Source organism: Lontra canadensis, unplaced genomic scaffold (genome assembly GCF_010015895.1).
Source record: "Lontra canadensis isolate GAN:19392208 unplaced genomic scaffold, GSC_riverotter_1.0 scaffold104, whole genome shotgun sequence".
Lineage (NCBI taxonomy): Eukaryota > Metazoa > Chordata > Mammalia > Carnivora > Mustelidae > Lontra > Lontra canadensis.
Window position 1 is genome coordinate 3613642 of NW_022631098.1, and position 12434 is coordinate 3626075.

The 12434-nt window shown below is 45.2% G+C and overlaps 1 long non-coding RNA gene across 1 annotated transcript; it reads left to right on the forward strand.

Annotated features, from left to right (window-relative positions):
* The first annotated feature begins 715 nt into the window (after positions 1 to 715).
* On the forward strand, positions 716 to 5329 carry LOC116855547. The gene is made up of 3 exons (XR_004380378.1): positions 716 to 836; positions 2871 to 2986; positions 4925 to 5329. It is a non-coding gene; the product is annotated as an uncharacterized LOC116855547 (long non-coding RNA).
* Positions 5330 to 12434: the final 7105 nt, after the last annotated feature.

Here is a 12434-nt window from a genome sequence, read left to right on the forward strand (position 1 = left end):
CACCCGTAAAGACGGCAATGCCAGTGGAGCCACGCTTCCGGAAGTTCTAGACTGCATCCTGCCACCAGCTTGTCCAGCTGACAAGCCCTGGCAACTGCCCCTCCGGGACATCTGCAAATTCATGGTATTGGTACTGTCCCTGCAGAGACTGGTGCTCCCAGATGGCACCTTAATGGCCCCTCTGTTCTAGTCAACAGCATAACTAAAGTAAACTCTGTTAAAATGCTCATTGAATGAAGCCCTTCCTGGAGACCAGGGGGGCCTTAATGTCAAGAACATGTCTGTCCGAGATTTGTCGTGGCACCGCAGCTGGTGACGGCAAAAACGACCCACCATTGGAAGCAGCAGGCTTTCCAGCTCAAGTGATCATCTCGAACCGTCCAGGCCAAATCAATGCTGGCTATGCACCTTGCTGGATTGTCCCCTAAGCTGCTGTTGCTCACGGGCTTGTTGAGCTGGAAGAGAAGATGAATTGTCGTTCTGGGAAAGAGCTGGAAGATGGCCACGAGTTCTTGAAATCTGGCGTTGCTGCCATTGTTGATACAGTTCCTGGCAAGCCTGTGCATGTTGAGAGCCTCTCTGACTATCCTCTGCCTCATTTTGCTATTCATGACATAACACAGATGGCTGCTGTGGGTGTCATCAGAGCAGTGGACAAGAAGGCAGCTGGAACTGGCAGGGTCACCAAATCTGTGAGCTCACACCGCCAAATGGATATTGTCCCTCATACCACCACCGCAGTCGTAATCAGTGGTGGAAGAACGTCCCAGAACTGGCCGTTTAAGTTTAATAATAAAAGAGTGGTTCATGTTAGTGCCTCGTAAAACCATCGGAAGGTAAGGAAAATGTTTTGTGGACCATTTGGGGTGTGTGTGTGTGTGTGTGTGCGCGCATGTGTGTGGTAGTTTCAACTTATTAGTTTTTAAAATCAGTACTTTTTGATGAAAACAACTTCATCAAAAATCTGTCACAGAATTTTGAGACCCATGAGAACAAATTTTAATGAGAAAACTGTATCTTCTTTTGGCCAACGCTATAAATCCCTATAGTGCTACTGAGGGAAAAAAATAAGAGTTGTCCATAATCTGTTCCTGTTGTTCATCCGATGAAACTTCAAAATTTGATAATTCTGGATTAATATTTCTTTGTGGGGTGGAAATTTATTTTGTTGGTTTTTGTTATTTTTTTTCACATTGTTTGAAAGGATGAATCATCTGTTTTTTAAGGACATGGTAAAAAGTTCTATGGCGGCAACACTTCATAAGTTTGGACAGAGAAGCAAAGATTATCTTTGTTTATAGATCAGCTTGTTATAAGACGGCCGGACTCTGCAGTACTGAAGTTCCATGTGTTGCATATCAAATTTTATGTGGCTACGTCCATCTCGAGTACATATGTTGGTATAATCTCAAATTTTAGTTTCCCACTTATGTGGGAAACATACATTCTCACATCTACAAATACTAAAGTTGTCCAAAGAACCCAAAGTGGGGAAAAATAAAAATAAATAAATTTTTTAAAAAGAATCCAAAGTGGGAAAGTAAAATTGTATTGAAGACTATCCTGCTAGGGTTCATTGTATCTAGATTCTAGAGGAAAAAAAGCTACTGAAAGTTGGAAAACAAAAACAAACAAACAACAACAACAACAAAACAGAGAGAATTAAAACTCAGAACTAATTTCCTCTCCAGGACGCTGTCCATCATGCACGTGACTGTCACGTTGTACGAAGCCAGTGTAGCACAGGTCATTGTTTGATGTCCTTGGTGACTTTTGTCAAGCATTTGCTGTTTAAACTGGATGACATCCCAGGTCATCCTGACTCCTAAAATCTAGGCAAGACTGCTTGTGGTCTCCACACACTTCAGTGTTGGGAGCTGGGTGCCCTCTCCACGACTGCTGTGTGTCCCCGGGGGGCTGTGTGCTCACGACCACCTCTTCATCCTGCTGCCCTTTTGTTCTCTTTGCTTCTGGTAGCTTTTTCTTTTTTGCCATTTGGGTTCTTGAGGTACTGTCCTTAGTTTTACACACAAACTACAAATTTTCACACAAAAGCTTCGTGTAGCAGAGTTTGCAGAAAGTTCAGAGAAATTAAGAAATAGACGGGGTTGCCTTGCTGACCCTTAAGCCATTAGAATTGAGTCATAGTCACCCTGTTCTATGAGTCTTTTGGCTGATTTCCATGTTGCTCAGACATTCTCTTTCCTTTCTGTTCCCTCCTTCCCACCACCACCAGCTGTTTTTTAAACACAAAGTGATCCCGCCCTCCATTCGTTCTGCCCAGACTTCTGAATCCTGCTGTACACCTATTTTTTTTCATACTCCAGCGCTCCAAGGAGCTTTCTTTATTGAAGACCATTTATTCCCAAAAGGAATTCTACTATCAGCTGTTAAGAAAACAATACGATTTTTTTTTTTAAACCACCCACCAACGATACCACATGTTCTGAGGAGTACTCACGGAGAAAATCTCTCAAAAAGGAGCCAATAAAATAGGAAATAAATGCACATAACTCAGAATTCTCTAGGGCCTTGCCACCTTACAAGAGCAGAGACCACACATGGGGCGTGTATAAGACCTCGGTCTCTACAACCTGCTCACCTTTGCCCAGGAACCCCGAGCCTGGTGTCCTGACAGACAGGAAGAAGGGGAATACAACAGAAATGTGCCTGGTACCACTATGAAAATGATCTGACTTACTATCTGAGGGTGTAAGGTACCTGGTGGCAAAGAAGGGACAGTTACTAGGATGACCACAGGCAAAAGGCAGCCCCCACCCCGAGGTTTCAGTCAGCTAGTTATGTTCTGGGCTTGAGTCACCAGGGTTCAGTGGTAACAGCTAACCGTCTTCTTGTTTCATCTATTTTAGCCTTGCTCTCCTCCCACCCCCAAAACTCTAGGGTTCTCTGGGGTTTCCATTTCTGACCAAATGGAAAGTGTTAACACTCAGAACGCAACCGACAATGGAAATCCGTGTACCTTCATGTGAGTACGTCTCTGCTATGAGCAATGAGAAAAACTAGTCAAGTCAGGGCAAGATCAGTTGTGCCCAAGTTTTAAATCACGCTGCTTCCCTGCCACTCCCCAACCCCATCTTCCATTCCTCTTTCTGCAGCTTCCAACCCGAAGAGCTCCGAACTCAGAAAGGCTTTATTCATAAAGTTTCTAGTGATGTCATCTGGTGGCGAAGCCTGACCTGCGCAGATGCGAGGGGTCTTGTGGTCTTTCTTGAGGCCCCCCCCACCGGGAGCGGTCAGGTGTTTCCTGCGCAAACATGAAAAGACTTGTTTACAGGGTGTTCCTCCAAGCTCACCAAGGGAGGGCCCCCAAATTTTGGAATGTAGAACGTACCTCTCCGAAGTCTGAGACTTTCTGAATTCCAAAACACTTCTGGCCCCAAGGGTTTCAGAGGAAGGTTGTGTGTCTTTACTGGCATCTGTTAGAGGAAACGGAGCAGTCGTGGCTGCTGGGGGAGGCGTGGATGATTCCAGGGGTCCTATTTTCAGACGGCCTCATCGGAACTTGTGGCCTCTCAAAAGGAGAGAAGACTTAGATCCGGGACTGTGTTGTAGACACGTGGAGTCATGTGGAAGTGGTGGCGAGTGACAGTATCTGGGAAACCCCGCTGAGTCCTTCGGCCCAAGCAAGACTGCCTTTTGGGGCCCGCGGTCCAGCCGCTCCCCACCACCTACAGCGCTGACGGATGAGGGCAACACAAGAAGGTCACAGATGTTTGAGTGGATGTGCCTTCTTTTTATTTTAAGAAATAGGGTCATCAGGGGACACCTGGGTGGCTCAGTTGCTAAGCATCTGCCTTCAGCTCAGGTCATGATCCCAGGGTCCTGGGATCGAGCCCCACATCGGGCTGAGTTGGAAGCCTGCTTCTCTCTCTCCCACTCCCCCTGCTTGTGTTCCCTCTCTCACTGTGTCTCTGTCAAATAAATAAATGAAATCTTTAAAAAAAAAAAGAAAAGAAAAAAGAAATAGGGTCATCAGAATTATTTTTTCATTGTTCATTTAATTTTCAGAAAAGGGGTTATTTTATTTAAAAAAAAGTTTTTGTGTATTTATTTGACAGAGAGGAAGAGGGAGCACAAGCAGGGGGAGCAGTAGAGGGAGAGGGAGAAGCAGGCTCCTCACCAAGCTGGGAGGCCGACTCGGGGCTCCATCCCAGGACCCTGAGATCATGACCTGAGCTGAAGACAGATGCTTAACCGACTGAGCCCCCACAGGCACCCAAAAAGGGATTATTTTAAAAGGGAAAAGGAGGAACGCTTGGGTGGCTCAGTCAGTTAAGTGGCCAACTCTTGATTTCAGCTCAAGTCATGATCTGAGGATCCTGGGATCGAGTCCCACATGGGGCTCCATGCTCCATGGGGAATCTGCTTGAGGTTCTCTCTCTCTCTTGCCCTCCCTGTCTCCCCTCCATGTTCTCTTTCTCTCTCTGTCTCTCTGTCTCTGTCTCCCTCTCTCTAAAATAAATATATAAAAGGAAAAAGGAGACCAGAGGTGAGTTACTAAAGTGGTTCTCAAACTTGGCAACACATCGGAATCACTTGGAAAGACTTTGAAACTACTTTTTCATAAAACCAACCCAGCCCCACTGAGGAAGGAGTCTCTGCAGTGGTCCCAAGGCACCTAGAGTTTGCAGAGTGCCCCCAGGTCGTTTTGATGTGGGGACAAGGTTCAGAACTACTATCTTAAAAAAAATTTTTTTTCATCTTTAAAGAGGGAGAAAGAAAAAGACCTTCTCCCTATTTCTGTAGAAGGAATGAAAGTGCCTCAGATCCAGAAAAACCCAAACAGGGTGAGGAGCACGCTTGGCAGTTCTTGTTTTAGTCACATGTGCTAACCACACAAAGGAAGTTTCTTTTCTGTGAAAACTATCAGTTTCTCTTTTATGCTTAGTGTTCGCCATCCTAGACCCATAAAACACTTCGCAGCCGATGATTTCATCTTTCCCATTCCTGAGGGCGTGGATGCGCCCTGAGTTTATAGACTGTCAAGGATGAAGGGAACGTCTGCTCTCCGTCAGAGAGAAAACCAGCTTCCCACGTACTCTCTGACGTGCTGGACAGAACGTAGAATCGATGCCTTGACTGGGAGCCAACTTCTTTCTCTTTCTTCTGCTGCAGCATCTGCACAATGACGTTTACCTTCCTCATCTGTATGCTCACGGAGTTTGGTTCTCTCTTCTTTTTGTCCGAGCCACCCCAAAATGAAGGCAGTGTCGCAAGCTAGTCTCTGTCATCTCTTCCATTAAATATGGCTCCGCAAATGCTTTCTCTTTGGTTCCTGTCTATCACCATGAGGGTTTGGTGTCTTTGTGGTATCGGACGGTTCTCTTCCTCCTCTGCCTGGGGCCAATGACTTGCCAAACAGGACCCGCAGTCTTCGAGTGTTGTCCAATCAGACATACCTTCTGAACCATCATTTTTCTCTCTCCCTTTGTATTTTCTTCTCCCTTCTCCCTCTGCAGGTCTCCTCCTCTGGGAGGCTGCCTTGATTTCCCAGTTTAAACCGGGTTCCATGTTCCTCAGGCCATCATGTGCTTCTCTTTGAGAGCTCTTGTCACAGTGTAACTTGATGTTTATTTAATGTCTGTCTTCCTACTGGAAGTCAGGAAACAAGTCTGGCCTTTTGTTATTGTTGTTTTCTGGTTTGGCTTAGTTTTTGCTTTTCTTTTTTCACCAAAACATTGTCTAATGCTAACACAGAGTGGGTGATAAATACCTCTTCGCCGAATTGATGAATTACATGCTCCAAAGACTCAAGTAGGCTGGGGCCATTGGATATATTCACCCGAAGGTCACTATGGACTTCAGGATAAGGTGTCAGCGAAAGCAGACGTGACTAGCAAAACCAGAAAGCAGTAGACTGAAGGACGGGGAGCCCAGGGAAAGGAGGCGCGCAGCAGGTGCCGTTATCATGGTGAAAACAAAAGCGTGGAAACTGCGGAGCTTTAATCAGTGACTCAACCAACATGAACATTTATTGCAGAGCAGCACATGCTACATTTGGATCGTTGTGATTCAGAAGGAATACCTTGATGATGTTTGAAAGGCTGTAGCAAATGCTTCATTGCAACTTGTTTTGTTGGCATTTATTTAAATGCCAGTAAAACTCTCTCCCACAGATATTAAATTTTATAATTAATCATTCATGAAGTCTTCTTTAATCAACTTTTCCTTAAGTATTTCAGATTCTTGTCAGGCCTATTCATTTCCCCTGTGAAGATCTAAGAACTGGTTTTAGGTGATAAATTGACTATGTTCTCCCCGAGCGCATTTTTCTTAAGCGTTTGAAAACATTCATCTACATTGATCGGAGCTGTGTGGTGGGGCCCAAGCCACAGTAAACACAGTCTAATGAGCAGCATCTGTCAACCCCTATGCGAAGGATGTCAGGCACACTCAAGTTCCTTGCATTTTTATGATAAAATGAATTGATCTATGCTATTCGGTGAGTCAGTCAGCCAACACTTGTGTGAGCGCCAACCACCAGTCACGTCTGGGAATAAGATGGTATAGACCATGCTATGATGTGATTGATAACACTGTGCCTGCCCTCGTGGAGTGGATAGTTCAAGTGAGGAGAGAGACATGAGCGCAGATAGGAGTTGTGCAGAGTTACAGCAGCGGTCATGGAGGCAAGTATAATTCACGGAGAAAAGGCTGGAGTTTGGGATGCCGGGGGATCCGAGCAGTGCTCTGACTGGAGCTGCATCTTAAAAACTGAGTAAATAAGGGGACTGGAGTGGGAAGAGTCACGGGGAGAAAGGGCGGCCCAAACATGATGAAGACACGAAGCAAAGACGCAGGGACATGAAACAGCATGTTCGCCTCGGACATGCTGGTTGTTAGGCATCTTGCAGGTCGTTAGGGGGACCCAGTGGAAAAGGAAACAGGAGAGACACGCAGAGACTGGATCACGGAGGGGCTTGAGGGCTGTGCTAAGCAATTTGGATTCTATTCTCTTGGCAAAGTATGGCCTCTGGAGTGTTCCAAGGAAGGAGGGGTGGCTTGGTGAGATAAATATTTTAGAGAGTTCACTCTGGCAGTTTAGAGACTGAATTAGCCAATTGGGGCCCTAGAGACATTTTATTCATTTATTCAAATGTTTTTTGTTTTGTTTTGTTTAGATTATTTATTTATTTATTTGACAGACAGAGATCCCAAGTAGGCAGAGAGGCAGGCAGAGAGAGAGGGGGAAGCAGGCTTCCTGCTGAGCAGAGCCTGATGCGGGGCTCGATCCCAGGACCCTGGGATCATGACCTGAGCCGAAGGCAGAGGCTTTAACCCACTGAGCCACCCAGGTGCCCCTATTCAAATGTTTCTAAAGCATCTTTTAAGTGCCAGATACTGTCCTAAGCTTTAAGAATACAGCAACGAACCAAAGAGACAAGATGTCTGCTCCCACAGAGCATTCTAGCAGAGACATACAATAATCAGAGAAGTGAACAGATAAACAAGAAAAACGAAAGCTAGTGTCATGCACTGTGCAGATATGAAAACAGGCTGATGTGAGAGAGAGCAGCCAATGGCTATTTTAAATAGCATGGCTACGAAGACCTCTCTGAGCACAATCGGAATGACGAGGGAAAAGGTGGCTCTGTACCCTGGGGGCAGGCCCTTCCCAGCAAAGGATACAGAGGGTACAGAATCCTTAACACAGAAAAGCTTAGCCAGCTCAAGAAATGGGAAAAGTTGGCTCTGTACCCTGGGGCAGGCCCTTCCCAGCAAAGGATACAGAGGGTACAGAATCCTTAACACAGAAAAGCTTAGCCAGCTCAAGAAATGGAAAGTAGGCAGCTGTACCCGGAGAATAGCAGCAAGGAGGTAAGGTAGGAGATGGGGTTGACCAGGTCCACCCAACTAGAGTTCAAAGGCCGTGTGACCCAGACATAGGAAAATGTGTTTGAATTTCATTTTGAAGGCGATAGGAAGTCACATATATAAGTCACTGCCTAGTTTTAGGCGGGTGAGTGATCTGTCCAGGTGTACATTTTTAGGTGATCCCTGCCTGCTTCGTGGAGGGTGGACAGGCACAAAGCCAGGTGAAGTCAGAAAGCAATTATAGTTGTCCTTGCGGGAGAGACTCAGGGGGACGAATGTGATGCTGGTGGAGACAAAAAGAAGCAGATGTTTGTGTGCGGAGGTGAGAAGCCCTGGGTGATGGGTTAAATAGGGGGAACGGGAGACAAAGTGGCATCAAAGAAGACCACTGAATGTGTGGCTTGTGCACCGAGTGGATGGCGGCAGCGATTACCGAAGGAGGAGCAGATCTGAGAGGAGAAAGGGGGAATTTCTGTTGGGCCATGTGCAATCTGAGGTAACTCTTGCATCCAAGTGGAGGTGACAAGTTGGCAAAGGGAGTCTGTGTCTGGAGTTCCAAGGAGAAGTCAGAGCTGTAGATAAAATCACCCCCTGAGCTGTGGTGAAAGCCCCCCCAGACTGGATGGGAGGGAGACGGTGTCCCTGGGGCAGAGAAGGGTGCCCAGGAACCAGCTCGGGCTGCTAAGCAGTTGTGAATACAGTTTTGAAAAGATACTGTGGAATCCTAGAAACCGGGAGAAGAGCAAATGGCTTTAGAATATGATTGGGAGTGGAAAGTAAGACACCGTTATAAGACACAGGGTCTCTTTTGCAGCAAGCTGGCTTGTCTGCGTCTCTTGACCATCTCTGAGACCTTAGTGCCATCAGAGTGTCTGTCCAGTACAGGGCACAGTGCAGTCACTAAATAGATCTTGCTGAGCCTAAATCTCAGGCAAGAAGCCTGGGCTGGAGATTTATACAGGCATGGGAAACTTCAGATTGAAGTCATGGGAGTGGGTGACTGAGATTGAGGGGGGTGGAATTCCTGCAGAGTGAGATCAAAGCCAAGGACAGGCGGAACCCGGAAAGTAGCAGCATGTACAGTGTTGAGCAGTGGAACATGTAGCAACATCCAGCAATGGAAAACAGTAGGAACGCTCAGCCCACAGGAGCGGAGCCAGGAGGGCGTCATGGGGGGTGGCGGGTGGGGGAAGCAGAGGGCAATGCTGCGGAGAAACAGAGTCTGCCCGCAGATGCAGGGAATGGGAGAGTAAACGAGGGAATCTTGGTTGTAGTGGGGGAAGAAAAGGTAAAATATCAAGAAAGTTAAGTGTGGCCATTCTTTCAGGAGATGGGGAGTTACACTTTAATAAGTATAGAGTTTCAGTTTTGCAAGATGAAAAGAGTTCTGGAAATGGAGTGCGCAATAATGTGACTGTACTTTACACAACTGAGCTGTATCGTTTGAAACGTTGAAGATGGGGGCACCTGGGCGGCTCAGTGGGTTGAGCCTCTGCCTTCGGCTCAGGTCATGATCTCAGGGTCCTGGGATCAAGCCCCGCATCAGGCTCTCTGCTCAGCAGGGAGCCTGCTTCCTCCTCTCTCTCTGCCTGCCTCTCTGCCTACTTGTGATCTCTATCTGTCAAATAAATGAATAAATCTTAAAAAAAAAAAAACTAAAATATTGAAGTTGGGAAGTTTTATGTTATTTTGCCGCAATTAAAGAAACACTTTTTAACACAGGTGAACAATAAAAGTAGAACAAGATCGAAGAAAAGGGACCTCCTTGTTCTGAAGCTGAGCAAAAGAGGAGAAGCAGATGCTGAAGAGGATAAATTTGCAGACACCAGTGCAGGACGTGGAAAGAAGAGAGTCCCTTAACCTCCCGTTTTTCGCTGAAGTATGAGGTGAGGTCATCGGTTAGGACAGGAGGGCGGGCAGGGTTCACTCCCGTGTCTGTTATCCATGAAATTTGAGGGAGGCAGCATCGTGAGATGAGTTTGCATGCTTTCCCTCTCCTCTCCTGCTGGACATTTCCCCCCACCAAGTGTGTAACGTGCTCTTATAGTTGGTCAAGGAGAATCTCATTTTGCACAGAATCCCCAGTCTTGTAATCGAGACTCTTCAGACTTCTGTCAAAGTCAACGTGCAATTTTTTTCTTCTCTGGTTACGTAGTATCAGTAAGATCATGATTTCACAGACAAGTCATCTTTTTAAAAATATCTTCTTTATCTTCATTCCAATATAGTTTGCAGACAGGGTTTTATCAGTTTCAGGTGTAGAATGTAGTGATTCTGTACCTGCATATATGTCAGGCGGTGCTCATCACGACAGATGCTCTCCTTCATCCCCATCACCTGCCTCACCCCTCCCCCACCACCTCCCCTCTAGCCACCATCAGTCTGTTCTCTGTAGTTAAGAGTCTGTTTCATGGTTTGTCTCTATTTGTCTCTTTTTTCCTTTGCTCGTTTTTGTTTCTTAAATTCCACATATGGGTGAAATCATATGCTATTTGGCTTTCTCTGACTTATTTTGCTTGGCATAATATTGCCTAGCTCCATCCACCTTGCAAATGGCAAGATTTCATTCTTGTTTATGGCTGAATAATATTCCTGTGTGTGTGTGAGAGAGAGAGAGAGAGAGAGAAAGAGAGAGAGAGGGACGTGTCCTTTATCCATTCATCTCTCTATGGACATTTGGGCTTCTTCCAAACTTCAGCTATTGTAAATAATGCTGCTATAAATATAGGGGCACGTGTGTCCCTTTGAATTAGTGTTTTTATATTTTCGGGATAAATACCCAGTAGTGCAATTTCTGGATTGTAGAGTAGCCTTATTTTTAACTTTTTTTGAGGAACCTCCACACTGTTTTCCACAGTGGGTGCCCCACTGTGCCTTTCCACGAAGGTGCCTTTCTCTCCACATCCTCACCAACACTGGCTGTTCCTTGTGTTTTTTATTGTAGCCATTCTGGCAGGGGTGAGGCGATCCCTCACTGTGGTTTTGATTTGCATTTCCCCAACGGTGAGTGATGTTGAGCGTCTTTCAGGTGCCCAGATGAGTAGTTTTGAGAAATTTTGTTGACAGCTCGCTTTGCAATCTCTTACAGGAATCTAGAGGAGTAAAAGAAGAATAATAGTAATTTTATTTTAAATGTGAATTACTTAAGATATCTAAGAGTTGCTTGCATTTATTTTATGACATCAGAAAAGAAGTACTGATGAGGTACAGAAAATGTTAAAAATTCCTCTAGTGGAATGTCATGGCCCAGTGTTACTCTGCTGGCCTAGGAAAGCCACAAGAATAGAAACGGACAGATATGCCTGCACCTTGCCTGACATTTAATTTATCCCTGTTCACATGTATGGTAATATCTTATTTCCTTGTCAAATTTTATATGTATCTATGTATACAGGCTGGAATTTTTAAAAGAGCACTGTATGTCTTACACCTTTTTTATCAAGAAAATGTTTAGAAGTGACTTTTTTGTATCATTCACAGATATATCGGTATGTTTTCTAAAAGCTAGGAACTCGATTTTTTTAAACACAGCAATATCATGATTACACCTAAAAATTAACAATTCCTTAATATCATGAAGCATCCACTCAGCATTTAAACTTTCCAATACAGTTTGCTGGCGTTCGAATGAGGACCCCAAAAAGCTCCATATGGAGCAGTTGGTTGTGTGTCCTCCATGTCTCTTCCGGTCTATAGAGCCCCCTTCCATCGTTCTTCCCCACCAGCTGGCCTCTTCCTTTTATACTGAAATTGGACAGTGGGCCAGGAGTTACGCTAGATGCTTAATGGAGATTTTTCTGCTTATTCGTCAAGTAGCTATTATAATTACCTGATACAAAACCAGGAGTAAAGGGTTAGAAAAATGTATATGCTAGCAACGGCAGAACCGAGGTGAAACCTGCAGGTCTACTCAGCTCCAATGCCCACGCTCTTTCCGTCAGCTCTGGCCTCCTAAATCACTTGTACCGGGGTCCCCAAAGCCCAGGAGGACCTCCGTTTAATTTTGAAATGCCATCCAAGCAAACTGGGGCCCAGGCATCCCAGAAATCTGGGTTTCTGTAATGAATGCAGGAAAAAGAGTGTCAAACCTTCTAGGCACCTGGTTATTTCCAAATTTCAGGATCTTTATAATTCCCACAAAAGCAACAAAAATTACTGAGATAGTAGCTGAGAGACTGCTCCCCCCTCCCACCTCCACAATCACTCATTCTTGCCTTCACCTTCCAGTAGCAGCTTTCAGCTTTTAGGGCTCAGAAGGCACTGAAGAGGTTGTTGTGACTGGGAATGGAGGGTCACAGGAAACAGAAATCCAGAATGGCATCTCTCATGTATCTCTGCTTGTCCCCTAGTTTGCAGAGCTGACCACTACTGAACATAAAGGGAATCAGGCAGACTTCATTTGTCTCAAAAGAAATTAATGCTTTAAAACCTTATAATAAAGCAAACTAAGTTTAAAGCACTTGCAGTCTCTCAGACAGACAATATTTTGATCAGCGATTGTGTGCTTGATCAAAAGGTCATCTCAAAAAAAATGAAGATATATCCAACAATACGTCAAAAAAACAAAAACACAGCTAACGTATTTGCAAATGTTTCAG